The following is an 18,097-nucleotide window of genomic DNA, read 5'->3' on the forward strand; positions in this document are numbered from 1 at the left end:
TCAAAAACTTAGTCTAACCCAATGTGCCTTTTGAACCATGTGCTGGAAACTTCTAACTTCTACCTCTCTATCTAGATATGTGGTAATTTCACTTTTAATTGAAGGTTCTAAAATGTTCCCTACTACGGGTCTTAAACTAACTAGTTTATACTTACCCAGGTTAGCTCTGTGTCCCTTTTAAAATTGTCTGCTACATTGGTCACTCTCCAGTCCTCTGGCAACACCTACACTAAATAAAGTCCTGAAATAAGAGCAGCACTTTTAACTGGGAGCGTTGTGCGGTGTGTGAAGTGAGTGGTTGGGCCGGCCCACGTGATCCCAGGGGTGCTTGCGAACCACGTGCGCCCCGGGATACGTGGGCCTTTATGCAGGCCTGTGGGTAGAGGCCCAGGAACGCAAGTGGCCGAACCTCCGGGACCATCAGGTAAGTTTGCAGATATTTTTGCAGGTCGGAGGCATCCGCCACCTCCGATCACAAATTCGGCCCCCTTGAGGTCAATTCTCCGAGGCACGCGCCTAGCAAGGACTGAGGTGATGGGAATACAGGCCTGGGTCAGGTGTGAGTACGATCCACAGATTTATTGCTAGCTTGTACATTGCTGAGATAGGAAAACAAACAAGGTCTTCCTGTTGTCGGATTCTTTTCCTTGTCACTTTTGTCTTCCCCTCCAAAAAAAATTTACCATTTATTAAGGATATATAGCATGCAACACTGTGTTATTAAGCACAGGATAAGTCATTCAAATGAAAACAGTTCATTAATTCTGCTTTAACTAAATTATCTTTTTAATATTCATAAAGAGTTCTGGGAATAGAAAACTGACTGAGGCATCTGAATATTCATGTGGTTTCTACTTACATAACAGCTTTAAGACAGAAATATAATGGAATTTATTTTGGGTGAATTTGGCATATTTATCACTTTATTTCTGAATCCTTTGCCCTCAATGAGTTACTCACGCTAAAAAGCCAATCATGTCGACCAAATCTGAAGCTTTTATTCTGGGGAAAGTAAACAGTTAAAAGTAGTGTTCCCTCGATTAAGGAGGTAGACTTATGAGATTTAAAATTAACTTAATTTCACATTTGAAAGCCGATGAATGAGTCTGTAGGCATGCCTGGAAATGATACCAGGAGTCTTTATTAGCTTCATTAAATGCATTAACAATGTCAATGGATGGCTGTGGTTTTCAGTAATTGTGCTAGCCATCTCCAAAGTCCTTGAGCATGTTGTCACCTTCCAAATCCGTTCCCATCTTTCCCGGAACTCCATGTTTAAATCCCTCCAGCTTTACGCCCCTGCCACAGTATTGAAACGGCTCTTATCAAAGCCACAAATAACATCCTATGTGACTGTGAACGTGGTAAACTATCCCTAACCGACCTCCTCGATGTCCCTGCAGCAGCGGACACGATTGACCACACGATCCTCTTCCAACACCTCCCCTCCATTGTGCAGCTGGATGGGACTGCACTCGCCTGGTTCCATTCCTAGACACCTAGAGCCCGAAATTGGTCAATATACCGCCCAAAAATGCGATTATGGTCAAAAAACACCTACATACCGCCGACATACTGCTCGACGTAATATTCATCCTTGACATACTGCCGAGCAGTATGCACACCGTCCGCCTGCATACCGCCCAAAAAGTCCGATTTTCATCGCATACCGCTGACATACCACTGGAGCTGCATACCGTCCTGGAAAAGGTGGTTTTACGAGATGTGAAATGGGCAGAGTGCATGGAGCCGCCATTTTGGAAATCGGGAACTGTCAGCTAAAGCAGCAATCTATTTCTGAAGTGAACAGTAATTTTACAGTGCAATTTAGATTGGAAAAGGCATTTCTATTGTTACTGAGTAACTTATTAAGATAGAAGGCATTTTAGTTCTATTTTTTTCGTCTCAAAATATTGTGGAGATTTAAAAAGAATGGGGCCTGTATTATCTCAGCCTGTATTGCTGACAACCTGTCTAATGGAGGAACCAGATGTAAGAAAGTTTATTGAGGAGAGTTATAAGGGTAATGGAGGAAGTTGCAGACTGATGAGGAGGAGGAGGCCTTACCCCCAAAGGATTTTCAGGGAGAAGCACTCATACTTGGACCTGACCGATCGACAGTGCGTTCAAAGGCTGCACTTCCGAAAAGAGGTGATCAATGAGATGTGCCAGCTCATTAAGGCAGACCTGCAGCCCAGTACCACCAACATTACTGCATTCTCTATCGAGGTGAAGGTGACTGCAGCACTTTCCTTTTATGCATGTGGCTCTTTTCAGGCATCAGCTGGGGACATATGCTGCATTTCTCAGCACGCTGCTCATCAGTGGATTCAACAGGTAACTGAAGCACTGTATGCACGCTGGATGGAATTTATAAACTTCCCAATGACCAGGGAGGCACAGAGTGTCAGGGCTTTGGGATTTGCACACATTGCTAGTTTCTCCAAGGTGCAGGGTGCTGTTGACTGTACCCATATTGCCCTGCAAGCACCATTACAGGAGGTGGAGGTGTACCGAAACCGTAAGGGATTCCACTCCCTCAACATGCAGCTTGCATGCGACCATACACAGCACATAATGGCAGCGAATGCCAACTTTCTAGGGAGCATCCATGATGCGCACATCTTGCGTGAGAGCACTGTGTCTGACCTGTTAAAGTCTGAGCCACAAGTTAAATGCTGGATGCTGGGGGATAAAGGATACGGCCTCGCCACCTGGCTCTTGAGCTGTCCTGCGGAACCCTCAGACAGAACCCGAGCAACGATATAATAAGAGCCATATAGCCATATGTAACACAATTGAAAAGACAATTGGAGTGCTGAAGCAGCGCTTTCGATGCTTGGACCACTCAGGAGGCAGGCTGCAATACCACTCTGAGCAGTTTGCTCAGTTCACAGTGGTGTGCTGCATGTTGCATAATTTAGCAATCATGCAGGGACAGGAATTGCCACAGGAGACTGCGGGACCACCTGGGGAAAGAGTACAAGAGATGGAGGAGGAAGAAGAGGACAATGAGGGACAGGAGGATGAGGAGGAGCTTGCAGATGAACCCATGGCACCACCTCACCCCCAACCAACACCACAGCGGAGGGCACGCAGAGCATATGCCACAGCAAAAGTATTATGTCAGCAGCTCATAAATGAACACTTTGCTTGAATGATGAGAGATGCATTTTAGGACCCTGATGACTGTTACCCCAAAAGTTTGACACTGTACAAGAGTGCTTAAATTCAATTCATACATTTATATAAACATTTTAAAAATATATAACAATTTTAAAACTTTGTAAAACTTATAACTATAAAACAACTGTAACAACTTTAATAGCAACTTTAATAACAACTTTAACAAAACTTTTACAACTTCAATAAACTTTTACAAATCAAACTTCAATTACAACAAAAAGACCCTTTTGTTATGTATGTAAACCTGTAATTACCATGTCTAACCACCAGAGGGCTTATCCCCTGGAGTCCCAAGAGATCCCACAATCCCTTGGGAGCACCTGTATATAAGGAAGCCTCACAGGCTGGAGAGGCACTCTGAGATCTGTAATAAAGGACTATGGTCACACTTACTTTAAGCTTGCAGTATCTAGTCTGACTCTTTATCCAAGACATAACAACTGGCGACGAGATACAGATGACGAACCCCAACGCAACAATGCAGAGAACTGTGGGCATCCTGGAGAAATTTTTGGAGGGAGATGATTGGGAAATATTCATGGAGCGACTTGACCAATACTTCGTGGCCAACGAGCTGGAAGGAGAGGGAATGCTGCCAAACGAAGGGCGATCCTCCTCACCGTTTGCGGGGCATCAACATATGGCCTCATGAAAAACCTGCACACTGGTCCGGGAGCATCTAAACCCGAAGGAAAGCGTTCTGATGGCGAGGTATCGGTTCTACACATACAAGAGGTCTGAAGACCAGGAAGTGGCGATCTACGTTGCCGAGCTAAGATGCCTTGCAGGACATTGTGAATTTGAAGGACACTTGGAGCATATGCTCAGGGACTTCTTTGTACTTGGCATTGGCCATGAAGTAATACTTCGCAAACTTTTGACTGTAGAGACCCCAACCTTGAAAAAAGCCATAGAGATAGCCCAGGCGTTTATCTCCTCCAGTGACAATACCAAACAAATTTGCCAGCACACGAGTCCTGCTGCAAGTACTGTGAACAAAGTAACGTTGTTTGCGAATCAAAATGTCCATGGCAGGATTACACGCCTGTAGCTGTACATCCGCAGATGACTCAGAGTCCACCATCAAGGGTGAGGAATACAAGCCAATTAACACCTTGTTGGCGCAGCGGGGATGATCATCGATTCCATTCATGCTACTTCAAAGGATACGTTTGCAAGGGCTGTGGAACAATGGGACACCTCCAACATATGTGCAGGCAAGCCGCAAACCCTGCTAATCCTGCAAACCACCATGTTGCAGAGGAGGACAGATCCACAGTGGATCATGACGAACCAGAGCCTGAGACCGAGGAGGCAGAATTATATGGGGTGCATACATTTACCACAAAGTGTCCCCAATAATGCTGAAGATTGAATTAAATGGACTCCCGGTGTCCATGGAGCTGGACACGAGTGCAAGCCAGTCCATAATGAGTAAAAAGACTTTTGATAAGTTGTGGTGCAACAAGACTTCAAGGCCAGTCCTGAATCCCATTCGTACCAAACTTAGAACGCACACAAAGGAACTGATTCCCGTAATTGGCAGTGCTACCGTAAAGGTCTCCTACAATGGAGTGGTGCACGATTTACCACTCTGGGTGGTATCAGGCAATGGCCCCACACTGTTGGGCAGGAGCTGGCTGGGAAAGATACGCTGGAACTGGGACGACGTCCGAGCGCTTTCGTCCATCGACAACACCTCGTGCCCAGGTCCTAAGCAAGTTTCCCTCGCTGTTCGAACCAGGCATCGGGAAGTTCCAAGGAGCAAAAGTGCAGATCCATTTGATTCCGGGGGTGCGACCCATCCATCACAAGGCGAGAGCGGTACCTTACATGATGAGAGGGTGGAGATCGAGCTGGACAGGCTGTAATGAGAGGGTATCATTTCGCCGATCAAATTCAATGAGTGGGCTAGTCCAGTTGTTTCAGTCCTCAAGGGAGATGGCACCGTCAGAATTTGTACCCGCTACCAAAGGCAGACAACCTATTTGCGACGCTGGCGGGAGGGAAAACGTTCCCGATGCTGGACTTGACCTCAGCCTACATGAAGCAGAAGTTGGAGGAATCTTCGAAAGGCCTCACCTGCATCAACATGCACAAAGGTCTTTTCGTTTACAACTGATGCCCGTTTGGGATTCGATCAGCCGTGGCGATATTCCAGAGCAACATGGAAAGGGTTGACGTTGGTCCCGCGCACTGTGGTCTTCCAGGACAACTTCTTGTCGGGACACCGTCGAGCACCTGCAGAACCTGGAGGATGTTCTTAGTCGGCTTAATCATGTGGGGCTCTGGCTAAAATGCTCGAAGTGCATTTTCCTGGCGCCTGAAGTGGAGTTTCTGGGGAGAAGAATCGCGGCGGACGGCATCAGACCCACTGATTCAAAGATGGAGGCAATCAAAAACGCACTGAGACCACAGAACATGACAGAGCTGCGGTCGTTTCTAGGACTCCTGAACTATTTTGGTAACTTCTTACCGGGTCTTAGCACATTGTTAGAACCCCTGCACTCTTTACTGCATAAGGGAGATGAATGGGTATGAGGTAAAAGCCAAGAAAATGCCTTTGAGAAAGCTAGGTAGCTGTTATGTTCAAACAAATTGCTTGTGTTGTACGATCCATGTAAACATTTGGTACTAGCATGTGATGTGTCATCGTACGGGGTCGGGTGTATATTGCAATAAGCTAAGAGGGCCTACAGTATGATCGAAAAAGAAGCATTAGCGTGTGTTTACAGGGTAAAGAAAATGCATCAATATCTGTTCGGGCTCAAATTTGAATTAGAAACCGACCATAAGCCACTTATATCCCTCTTTTCTGAAAATAAGGGGATAAATACGAATGCATCGGCCCGAATCCAGAGATGGGCGTTCACGTTGTCTGCATACAACTACGCCATCCGTCACAAGCCAGGCACAGAAAACTGTGCAAATGCTCTCAGTAAGCTACCATTGCACACCACCGGGGTGGAGGTGGCACAGCCCGCAGATTTAGTTATGGTAACGGAAGCATTCGAGAGTGAGCAATCACCTGTTACCGCCCGACAGATTAGAACCTGGATGAGCCAGGACCCCTTACTGTCCTTAGTAAAAAAAAACTGTGTGCTCCACAGGAGTTGGTCTAGTGTCCCGTTAGAGATGCAGGAAGAAATAAAGCCGTTCCAGCGGCGCAAAGATGAAATGTCTATGCAGGCAGACTGTCTCCGATGGGATAATCGGGTAGTTTTGCCAAAAAAGGGCAGGGACACTTTCATGAGTGATCTCCACTGTACCCACCCAGACATTGTAATGATGAAAGCGATAGCCAAATCCCACGTGTGGTGGCCCGGTATCGATGCAGACTTAGAGTCCTGCATGCACAAGTGTAATACATGTTCCCAGTTAAGCAATGCATCCAGGGGGTCTTGGACCTCCAAACCGTGGTCTAGGGTTCCTGCAACTATGCGGGCCCATTCTTTGGAAAAATGTTTTTAGTGGTTGCAGATGCATATTCCAAATGGATTGAATGTGTGATAATGTCGGCAAGCACGTCCGCTGCCACCATTGAAAGCCTACGGGCCATATTTGTCTCGCACGGTCTGCCTGATGTCCTTGCAAGTGACAATGGGCTGTGCTTTACCAGTGCCGAATTCAAGGAATTCATGACCTGCAATGGGGTCAAACATGTCACGTCTGCCCCGTTTAAGCCAGCGTCCAACGGTCAGGCAGAACGAGCAGTTCAAACAATCAAGCAGAGCTTGAAAAGGGTAACTGAAGACTCACTGCAGACTCGCTTATCCCGAGTCCTGCTTAGTTACCGCACAAGACCCCACTCACTCACTGGGGTCCCTCCCGCTGAACTGTTCATGAAAAGGGCACTTTATAAAAGGCTCTCGTGAGTCCACCCTGATCTACACGAACAGGTAGAGAGCAGACGGCTTCAACAGAATACATATCATGATCGCGCAAATGTGTCAAGCGAAATTGAAGTCAATGATCCTGTATTTGTGTTGAACTATGGACAAGGTCCCAAGTGGATTGCTGACACTGTTTTGGCCAAAGAGGAGAGTAGGGTGTTTGTGGTCAAACTCGCAAATGGACTCATCTGCAGAAAACACTTGGACCAAACCAAACTCAGATTTACGAACTATCCAGAATAATCCACAATAGACTCTACCTTTTTCGACCCTCCAACACACACACAAGTGGCAACCGACCCAGCGGTTGACCATGAAGCAGAACCCTCACCCGCAGCAGCCCAGCAAGACTCACCACCCCCAGCAGTCCAGCGAGGCCAGCTGCGCAGCAGCCCAACGAGGGCCCAACAAACGACTCACCAACACCAGCATTTGCACCAAGATGATCAACCAGGGAAAGGAAGGCCCCAGATTGACTCACATTGTAAATAGTTACACTATTTAGGTGGGGAGGGCGCGGGGGAGTGTTGTTATGTATGTAAACCTGTAATTACCATGTCTAACCACCAGAGGGCTTATCCCCTGGAGTCCCAAGGGATCCCACAATCCCTTGGGAGCAACTGTACATAAGGAGGCCTCACAGGCTGGAGAGGCACTCTGAGATCTGCAATAAAGGACTACGGTCCCACTTACTTTGAGCTTGCAGTATCTAGTCTGACTCTTTATCCAAGACATAACACCTTTACTTTCCTTGGCCACAACCTCTGCCTCACCACGCCTGCATGCTACACCACCCTTGGGACTATTCCCTCCTTTTTTTACTCCCACCCTTTCCTTTCCAAGTGCCCCTGGGCACGGGCCTCCCCGTGTTGATACCAAGCCGGCGTGTAGCACCGCACCCCAAGGGCCGTTGCTGTTGTTGGGGGGTCAGACATTGCAGGTGCAATAAATGAGGCCTCGGGAGAACCTCGCGATGTGGAAGGCACGGCTCCAGGGCTGGAAGATGATGTCAGCTCCCCACCCTCGGGTGCTGTCGACCTGACTGCTATGGCAAGGGTGGGTTCCGCGCCATGTCTCAATCCTATCGATTGCCGCGTGGCTTTGGCGCGGCGGTTTGCTCCATCGCGGCGATCGTACGCAACCTTTCCTCCAGCTGCCGCTCTGATAGAGCCATGATGTTTGTGGCTATTGTAGTTATGGCCTTGAGCATCTCTCGACCTATGTCGATGCTGGCCTGTGACAGACGCACTATGTCCTGGTACACGACTACAGCACCCTACCTTTCCTGCACCAAACTTCATCGCTGTGGCAAAGGCGTTGCCACACTGGGGGTGCCTTGCTGCGCATTGCTTGGTCCTGCTGAATCAGATGAGCCATGGGGGAATCCCCTGAATATAGACTCGGTGGTGGAGGATGTTCCAGCTGGCCCACATGGAGCTGGTGTATCCTCCTCCATCTCTACCCCCAGCTCCACCTCCACTGGCTCCAGGATCAGTGGCTCTTCCTCTTCATCTTCCTCATCTCTGCCAGTGGTGACGTCAGGAGAGGGCTGGGCGATGCCAGAGGTGGAGGCAGGCGGGGGTCTGTCGTCTGGTCTCTCTGCGGAGTCTCGTCTGAATCGTCCGAGTCTGGAAGTACAAAACAACATTTAAAAATGCTTGGCACCAGGGGAGGGATCAGCGTTACATTAGTACAGTGACTTATCGCAGTCTTACTTAGATGTCCATCACTGCTGCAGTACTACAATACGTATCGCAGACAGACAATACGTATATGCATTGCGTTACATGCCCCCAACATTGCAGTAAATCACATGAGGCCAACAATACAGTGCAATAAACTTACATTACATCAGGCCAACATTACAGTTACAGGTATATTGCATGACATGAGAGGACCACAACACAGACTGCATTTTATTGAACTTACCAACCTGTGTGAGTGGGTCAGCTCCAATGCCGGTGGTGGCACGGTTGCTATCCCCGACCAGAGACAGGGCAATGACTTCAATGTCAGTAAGAGGCTCCTGGGTTGTGGGTCCTCCCCTATGCGCCGCTAATCAGATGCTATTGCAGAAAGTAAAGTAAATCAAAGTAAAAATCTTCAAAACATTTAACCACACACATGCGCGCACACGCACACACAGACACACTGAACCTACATAGGCCATGGGGAGGGGAGGGCGGTGGGCGCATAAATAAAATCATTATTTGCTCTTGCTACCCTCATCAGGTCGTTCCACCTCTTATGGCACCTTTCTCCGGTGCGTACCATGGTACTTTTAGGACACAGCCTCCCCAGTCCCATATGCGGTTGTACTCCTTTGGGAGGGGCTTTCCAATACCACCTTTCGTTAGCTCGGAAGGGCAGGTAACTCCGTCTCATCGAAGGCAGGTGCCCTCAGCTTCCCCTCCTTCTTGATGTTCCTGCGCCTTGAGGTCTTTTTTAACATTGCCATAATCTTTCTGGACCCAAGTTTCAACTAGATTTGCTCCTATTTTTTGGATCAACTATATTTTTTTTGGAGTATCCTAGAAATTGCAATTCTCCATAGTTAGTTTGCCCCAGTTCTAGTGAGTTAGTTTAGTTTAGTTTTAGTTCAGTTTTTTTTTTAAAAAGGAGACGTGTCCAGCCACTTACGTCTGTTTTGCAAGTTTGAACTGCGAAAAGTTACTCCAAACTAAATTAGAACGGAGTAAGTGTCCACTTTTGTGTGCCAGGATAAACCTTGTGTTGAGTTAAAAAATCAGCACAGCTAGCCAGAGATGGGGACGGGGCGGGGGGGGTGGGGTGGGGGGCAGGGGAAGGGAAAAGAGAGCATGAAGCACCTTCACTTTTGAAAATAAAGAACCATCATCAATAATAAATGATTGATCAATCAATCAATAAATCAAAAAATAAAAAATAAAAAATAAAAATATAAAAAAATAAAAAATCAATCAAAAAATAAAAAATAAAAAAAATAAAAAATCAATCAATAAATCAATAAATAAAAAAATAAAAGTCCCTACCTCACCTACTGCAGCACGCAGCGCCTGTCTGTTCAGCCAGGGGCTGGAAATCGATCACCCAGCAGCAAAGCTCACTAAAGCACGCAGCAGACTATCTTTGGCCGTTCAGGCAGGGGCTAGGGCCGGGAAATCAATCACCCAGCCAATGTTTCTGTGCCATTGCGCATGCGCGCAACCTCCAACGCGCATGCGCAATGCTGCCGGTGCTCACAGACACGCTGGGCCCTAGCCCCGCCCCCATGCCGGCGGTGTAGACACAGCATGTTGATAGCTCCGCCCCCCGCAGCTCAAGTTGCGCTGCGCCGACTGGAATGGAGGCCTACAGACAGTTCAGAATAGCGAGGTACTTTTTAAGCGCACTTTTAATTCTAAAAAATAGGCGCAAGGCACGGAGGTGCGCCATTCTAATGAACAGTTCAAACTTGGACCCTCTGTGAATGATTTTTGCTTTGTTAAATATCTCTTCTTAGCTTTCAACTGAAGAATTATTAGTTGTTACGAATATATTTGCACTGTGCTATGTATTTTTCAAGTATCTGCCTGTCGACTAGCTTGCTGCTCCTTCTCACTCTCTCTCCCTCTTCTTCAACTCACTGCACATGCGTGGGTGACCCCTGACCCACGACATCACATGTAAAATGCTTCTGTAAAAAAACGGGAAAAAAAATAAAATTTGCGCATGTGCAGTTCAGTGCCGCACCGCCCATTGAACAGGAAATCGATCTGGTTCGTCTACTAGGATTCCATCATCATCATCATCATCATCATCATAGGCAGTCCCTCGGAATTGAGTAAGACATGCTTTCACTCTTAACATGAGTTCTTAGGTGACTGAACAGTCCAATACGAGAACCACAGTCCCTGTCACAGGTGGGACAGATAGTCATTGAGGGAAGGGGTGGGTGGGACTGGTTTGCCACACGTTCTTTTCGCTGCCTGCGATTGATTTCTGCATGCTCTTGGCGACAAGACTCGAGGTACTCAGCACCCTCCCGGATGCACTTCCTCCACTTAGGGTGGACTTTGGCCAGGGACTCCCAGGTGTCAGTGGGGATGTTGCGCTTTATCAGGGAGGCTTTGAGGGTGTCCTTGTAAAGTTTCCACTGCCCACCTTTGACTCGTTTGCCTTGAAGGAGTTCTGAGTGGAGCGCTTGTTTTGGGAGTCTCATGTCTGGCATGTGGACAATGTGGCCTGCCCAGCAGAGCTGATCAAGTGTGGTCAGCGCTTCAATGCTGGGGATGTTGGCCTGGTCGAGGACGCTAACATTGGTGCATCTGTCCTCCAAGAGGATTTGTAGGATCTTGTGGAGACATCGTTGATGGTATTTCTCCAGCGACTTGAGGTGTCTACTGTACATGGTCCATGTTTCTGAGCCATCCTACTAGGATACATACCACCCGATGCAGATCGTTGACATACTGGCGAAAACATTTTGATCAATTCTGTCCTCTTCGATCTCGGCGGTATGCGACGCACCGCCAGCATACCGCCGAGAAATAGGCAGACCTTACGCATCGACCAATTTTGGCCCTCTTGAGTACTGCCTTCAGTTTTGGTCTCCTTATTTAAGAAAGGATATACTTGCATTGGAGGCATTTCAGAGAAGGTTCACTAGGTTGATTCCAGAGATGAGGGGGTTGACTTATGAAGATAGGTTGAGTAGGTTGGGCCTATATTCAGTGGAGGTGATCTTATTGAAACATATAAGATAATGAGGGGGCTCAACAAGATGGATGCAGAAAGGATATTTCCACTCATAGGGGAATCTAGAACTAGGGTCATAGTTTCAGAATAAGGGGTCGCCCATTTAAAACTGAGATGAGGAGGAATTTCTTCTCAGAGGGTTGTAAATCTGTGAAATTCTCTGCCCCAGAGAGCTGTGGAAGCTGGGACATTGAATATATTTAAGGTGGAAATAGACAGATTTTTGAGCGATAAGGGAATAAAGAGTTATGGGGAGCGGGCAGGGAAGTGGAACTGAGTCCATGATCAGATCAGCCATGATCTTATTAACATAGAAACATCGAAAATAGGTGCAAGTTTAGGCCATTCGGCCCTTCGAGTCTGCACCGCCATTCAATAAGATCATGGCTGATCATTCCTTCAGTACCCCTTTCCTGCTTTCTCTCCATACCCCTTGATCCCCTTAACCGTAAGAGCCATATCTAACTCCCTCTTGAATATATCCAGTGAACTGGCATCAACAACTCTCTGTGCGGCAGGGAATTCCACAGATTAATAACTCTCTGAGTGAAGAAGTTTCTCTTCATCACAGTCCTAAATGGCCTACCCCTTATCCTAAGACTATATCCCCTGGTTCTGGACTTACCCAACATCGGGAACATTCTTCCCGCATCTATCCTGTCCAGTCCCATCAGAATCTTATATGTTTCTATGAGATCCCCTCTCATCCTTCTAAACTCCAGTGAATAAAGGCCCAGTTGATCCAGTCTCTCCTCATATGACAGCCCAGCCATCCCCGAAATCAGTCTGGTGAACCTTCGCTGCACTCCCTCAATAGCAAGAACGTCCTTCCTCAGACTAGGAGACCAAAACTGAACACAATATTCAAGGTGAGGCCTCACTAAGGCCCTGTACAACTGCAGTAAGACCTCCCTGCTTCTATATTCAAATTCCCTTGCTATGAAGGCTAATATACCATTTGCCTTCTTTACCGCCTGCTGTACCTCCCAGGTCTTGTTGCACCTCCCCTTTTCCTAATCTGCCGCCATTCAGATAATATTCTGCCTTCGTGTTTTTGCCCCCAAAATGGATAACCTCACATTTATCCACATTATACTGCATCTGCAATGAATTTGCCCACTCACCTAACCTGTCCAAGTCAGCCGGCAGCCTCTTAGCATCCTCCTCACAGCTCACACCGCCACACAGTTTAGTGTCATCCGCAAACTTGGAGATATGACACTCTATTCCTTCATCTAAATCGTTAATGTACATTGTAAAGAGCTGGGTTCCCAGCACTGAGCCCTGCGGCACTGCACTAGTCACTGCCTGCCATTCTGAAAAGGACCCGTTTATCCCGACTCTCTGCTTCCTGTCTGCCAACCAGTTCCCTATCCACGTCAGTATATTACCCCCAATACCATGTGCTTTGATTTTGCACACCAATCTCTTGTGCTGGATCTTGTCAAAAGTCTTTTGAAAGTCCAAATACACCACATCCACTGGTTCTTCCTTGTCCACTCTGCGAGTTGCATCCTCAAAAAATTCCTGAAGATTCGTCAAGCATGATTTCCCTTTCATAAATCCATGCTGACTTGGTCCGATCCTGTCACTGCTTTCCAAATGTGCTGCTATTTCATCCGTAATGATTGATTCCAACATTTTCCCCACTACTGATGTCAAGCTAACCAGTCTATAATTACCCTTTTTCTCTCTCCCTCCTTTTTTAAAAAATGGTGTTACATTAGCTACCCTCCAGTCCATAGGAACTGATCCAGAGTCGATAGTCAGTTGGAAAATGATCACCAATAATGCATCCACTATTTCTCGGGCCATTTCCTTGAGTACTCTGGGATGCAGACTATCAGGCCCCGGGGATTTATTGGCCTTCAATCCCATCAATTTCCCTAACAGAATTTCCCACCTAATAAGGATATCCTTCAGTTCCTCCTTCTCAGTAGACCCACTGTCCCCTCGTACCTTCGGAAGGTTATTTGTATCTTCCTTCGTGAAGACAGAACCGAAGTATTGGTTCAATTGGTCTGCCATTTATATGTTCCCCATTATAATTTCACCTGAATCCGACTACAAGGGACCTACATTTGTCTTTACTAATCTTTTTCTCTTCACATATTTATAGAAGCTTTTTCAGTCAGTTTTTATATTCTGTGCAAGCTTCCTCTCATACTCTATTTTCCCCTCCTAATTAATCCCTTAGTCCTCCTCTGTTGAATTCTAAATTTCTTCCAGTCCTCAGGTTTGTTGCTTTTTCTAGCCAATTTATATGCCTCTTCCTTGGCTTTAACTTATCCTTAATTTCCTTTGTTAGCCATGGTTGAGCCGGCTTCCCAGTTTTATTATTACTCCAGACAGGGATGAACGATTGCTGAAGTTCATCCATGTGATCTTTAAATGTTTGCCATTGCCTATCCACCATCAACCCTTTAACTGTCCTTTGCCAGTCTATTCTAGTCAATTCACGTCTCATACCGTCGAAGTTACCTTTCCTTAAGTTCAGGACCCTAGTTTCCGAATTAACTTTGTCACTCTCCATCTTAATAAGGAATTCTACCATATTATGGTCACTTTTCCCCAAGGGGCCTCGCACAACAAGATTGTTAATTAATCCCTTCTCATTACACATCACCCAGTCGAGGATGGCCAGCTCCCTGGTTGGTTCCTCGTCATATTGGCCGAGAAAACCATCCCTAATACACTCCAGGAAATCCTCCTCCACCACATTGCTACCAGTTAGGTTAGCCCAATCAATGTGTAGATTAAAGTCGCCCATGATTACTGCTGTACCTTTATTTCACACATCCCTTATTTCTTGTTTGATGCTGTCCCCAATCTCACTGGTACTATTTGGTAGTCTATACACAACTCCCACTTGCGTTTTCTGCCCTTTGGAATTCCGTAGCTCCACCCATACCGATTCCACATCATCCAGGCTAATGTCCTTCCTTACAATTGCATTGATTTCTTCTTTAACCAGCAACGCCACCCCGCCTCCTTTTCCTTTCTGTCTATCCTTCCTAAATGCTGAATATCCTTGGATGTTGAGTTCCCAGCCTTGGTCACCCTGGAGCCATGTCTCCGTGATGCCAATCACATCGTATCCATTAACTGCTATTTGCGCAGTTAATTCATCCACCTTATTCCGAATACTCCTCGCATTGAGGCACAGAGCCTTCAGGCTTGATTTTTTAACACACTTTGTCCCTTTAGAATTTTGCTGTAATGTGGTCCTTTTTGTTTTTTGCCTTGGATTTCTCTGCCCTCCACTTTTACTATTCTCCTTTCTATATTTTGCTTCTGACTCCCATTTTATTTCCCTCTGTCTCCCTGCATAGGTTCCCATCCCCCTGCCATATTAGTTTAACTCCTCCCCAACAGCACTAGCAAACACTCCCCCTAGGACATTGGTTCCAGTCCTGCGCAGGTGCAGACCGTCCGGTTTGTACTGGTCCCACCTCTCCCAGAACCGGTTCCAATGTCCCAGGAATTTGAATCCCTCCCTTCTGCACCACTCCTCAAGCCACGTATTCATCTGAGCTATCCTGCGATTCCTACTCTGACTAGCAAGTGGCACTGGTAGCAATCCTGAGATTACTACTTTTGAGGTCCTACTTTTTAATTTAACTCCTAGCTCCCTAAATTCGTCTCATAGGACCTCATCCTGTTTTTTACCTATGTCATTGGTACCTATATGCACCATGACAACTGGCTGTTCACCCTCCCTTTTCAGAGTGTCCTGCACCCGCTCCATTAAATGGCAGAGCTGGCTCAAAGGGCCAAATGGCTGACTGCTGCTCCTATTTCTTATGTTCTTATTCTCTAGCCATAGCCAGAAAATTCGATGCAATGGCTTCTCTTCACACTCCCACACTGTTACATCTGGTCTCCACCAAGGATCTATTCTTGGCCCCCTCCTTTTTCTCATCTACACGCTGCCCCTCGGTGATATCATCCAAAAACACAACATTAAGTTCCACATTTACTCTGATCATACCCAGCTTTAACTCACCACCTCCTCGCCCGACCCCTCCACTATTTCGAAATTATCAGACAACTTGTCTGTTATCCAATACTGCATGAGCAGAAATTTCCTCCAACTAAATATTGGGAAGACCAAAACCATTGTCTTCGGTCCCTGCCACAGACTCTGCTCCCTTGCTACCAGCTCCATCCCTCTCCCTGGAACTGAGACTGAAGCAGATCATTCACAACTTTGGTGTCGTATTTGTCCCTGAAATGAGCTTCCGACCACTTATCCATGCCATCACTAAGACAGCATATTTCCACCTCTGTATCATCGCCCAACTCCGCCCCTGCCTCAGCTCATCTGCTGCTGAAATTATCATGCACACCTTTGTTACCTCTAGACTGGACTATCGCAGTGCACTCTTGGCCGACCTCCCTTCTTCTACCCTCCATAAACTTAAGCTCATCCAAATCTCTGCTTCCCGTACTTTAACTCGCGTCACCCATCACTCGCTGACCTACGTAGGCTCCCGGTTAAGCAATGCCTCGATTTAAAAATTCTCATCCTTGTTTACAAATCCCTCCATGGCTTCGCCCCTCCCTACCTCTGTAATTTCCTCCAGCCCCACAACCCCTCCACCCCCCGAGATATCTGTGCTCCTCTAATTCTGCCCTCTTGAGCATTCCTGATTATAATCGCTCCACCACTGGTGGCCGTGCCTTCAGCTGCCTGGGCCCTAAGCTCTGGAACACCCGCCCTACATCTCTACGCCTCTCTACCTCCCTTTCTTCCTTTAAGATGTTCCTTAAAACCTACCTCTTTGACCAAGGTTTTGTCATATGCCCTAATATTCGCTCATGTGGCTCGATTGTTTGATAAGGCTCCTGTGAAGCGCCTTGGGACATTTTACTCCATTAACAGTGCTATATAAATACAAGTTGTTGTTGTTATGGCCATGTTGAAAAGTTTGATTTTTAAATGACCATTGAGTCACTTTTAACATAGGATTTACAGTTACAGGATCTTTTTTCTGTTCTGTAGCTAGATCCTGAGTATGAATAATGTTTAAGCAGGCAGGCAGTCTAGTTTGTTAAATGAGTACAAGCACGTGGCCAACCAATGAACTGGACAGCTTCAACCCGAGGTGACGAAGACACTGTCCCATGTTTCCTTCTCCTCCCCACCTACCTAATGTAAAGAGTAGCAGCAGATCTAGTCGTAAATTAAATAACCCGGTATCGAGGCACGTGGTTTTGAATTATTGTATTGTATTGGAACCAGTAATCATTTGTTATGCCTGCTTTAGGTTTAATTATTTAATCTAAATCATGTTCTTCTAATATTTTTGAATCGTTGATTTAGTAACTATCTATCTGGAATTCACCTGCATTGACTGATATCACAAATTGATTGAATTTAAATCCAAAAAAGGAATAAGGGTTCTAAATTGGGGGAAGGCCAATTATACCAGGCTCAGAGTTGATTTAGAAAAAGTGGACTGGAAACAGTTACTAGAAGGTAAATCAGTGACAGAGCAGTGGGAGGCATTCAAGAGGGAGGTACATGGAGTTCAGGATAAACATGTTCCCACAAAGAAAAAGGGCAGAACTGCCAATTTTAGAGCCCCCTGGATGACAAGGTGCATATAGGGCAAGATAAGGCAAAAAAGGGAAACCTTTCTCAGAAATTGTGAGCTCAATACTGCAGAAAGCCTAACAGTGCAGGGGTGAAATTAAAAAGAAAATTAAGAAAGCAAAAAGAGGGCATGAAAAAATATTGGCAAGTAGAATCAAAGAACACTCAAAGATGTCTCACAATTACATAAAGAGCAAGAGGATAATAAGATAACTAAGGAAAGAATAGGGCCTATTAGAGACCAAAATGATGATCTTTGTGTGGAGGCGGGTAAGGTACTTAATGAATACTTTGCAGCTGGCTTCACAAAAGAGGACGATGCCGACATTGACGTTCAGGAGGAAGATAGTGAAATATTGGACGGGATAAACATAGGGAGAGAGGAAGTATTAAGGGAGTGAAAGGTTATGGGGATTGGGCCGGGAAGTGGAGCTGAGCCCAAGATCAGATCAGCCATGATCTTATTAAATAGCAGAGCAGGCTCGAGGGGCCTACTCCTGCTCCTATTTATTTTGTCCTTATGTTCTAAGTTGAAAGTAGATAAATCGCCAGGACTGGATGAAATATATCCTAGGCTATTAAAAGAAGCAAGGGAGGAAATTGTGGAGGCTCTGAACATCATTTTCCAATCCTCTGTGGTTACAGGAGTTGTGCCAGAGGATTGGAGAACTGATAATGCTGTACCATTGTTAGAAAGGGAGGA

At 46.3% G+C, this 18,097-nt stretch overlaps 1 protein-coding gene across 4 annotated transcripts in view; it reads left to right on the plus strand.

Annotated features, from left to right (window-relative positions):
* Positions 1-18,097, plus strand: part of rbfox1 (RNA binding fox-1 homolog 1) — a 615,123-nt gene that overhangs the window by 447,265 nt on the left and 149,761 nt on the right. The window lies entirely within an intron of this gene.

The sequence above is a fragment of the Pristiophorus japonicus genome, chromosome 15 (genome assembly GCF_044704955.1).
Source record: "Pristiophorus japonicus isolate sPriJap1 chromosome 15, sPriJap1.hap1, whole genome shotgun sequence".
In the NCBI taxonomy this organism is placed as follows: Eukaryota; Metazoa; Chordata; class Chondrichthyes; family Pristiophoridae; genus Pristiophorus; species Pristiophorus japonicus.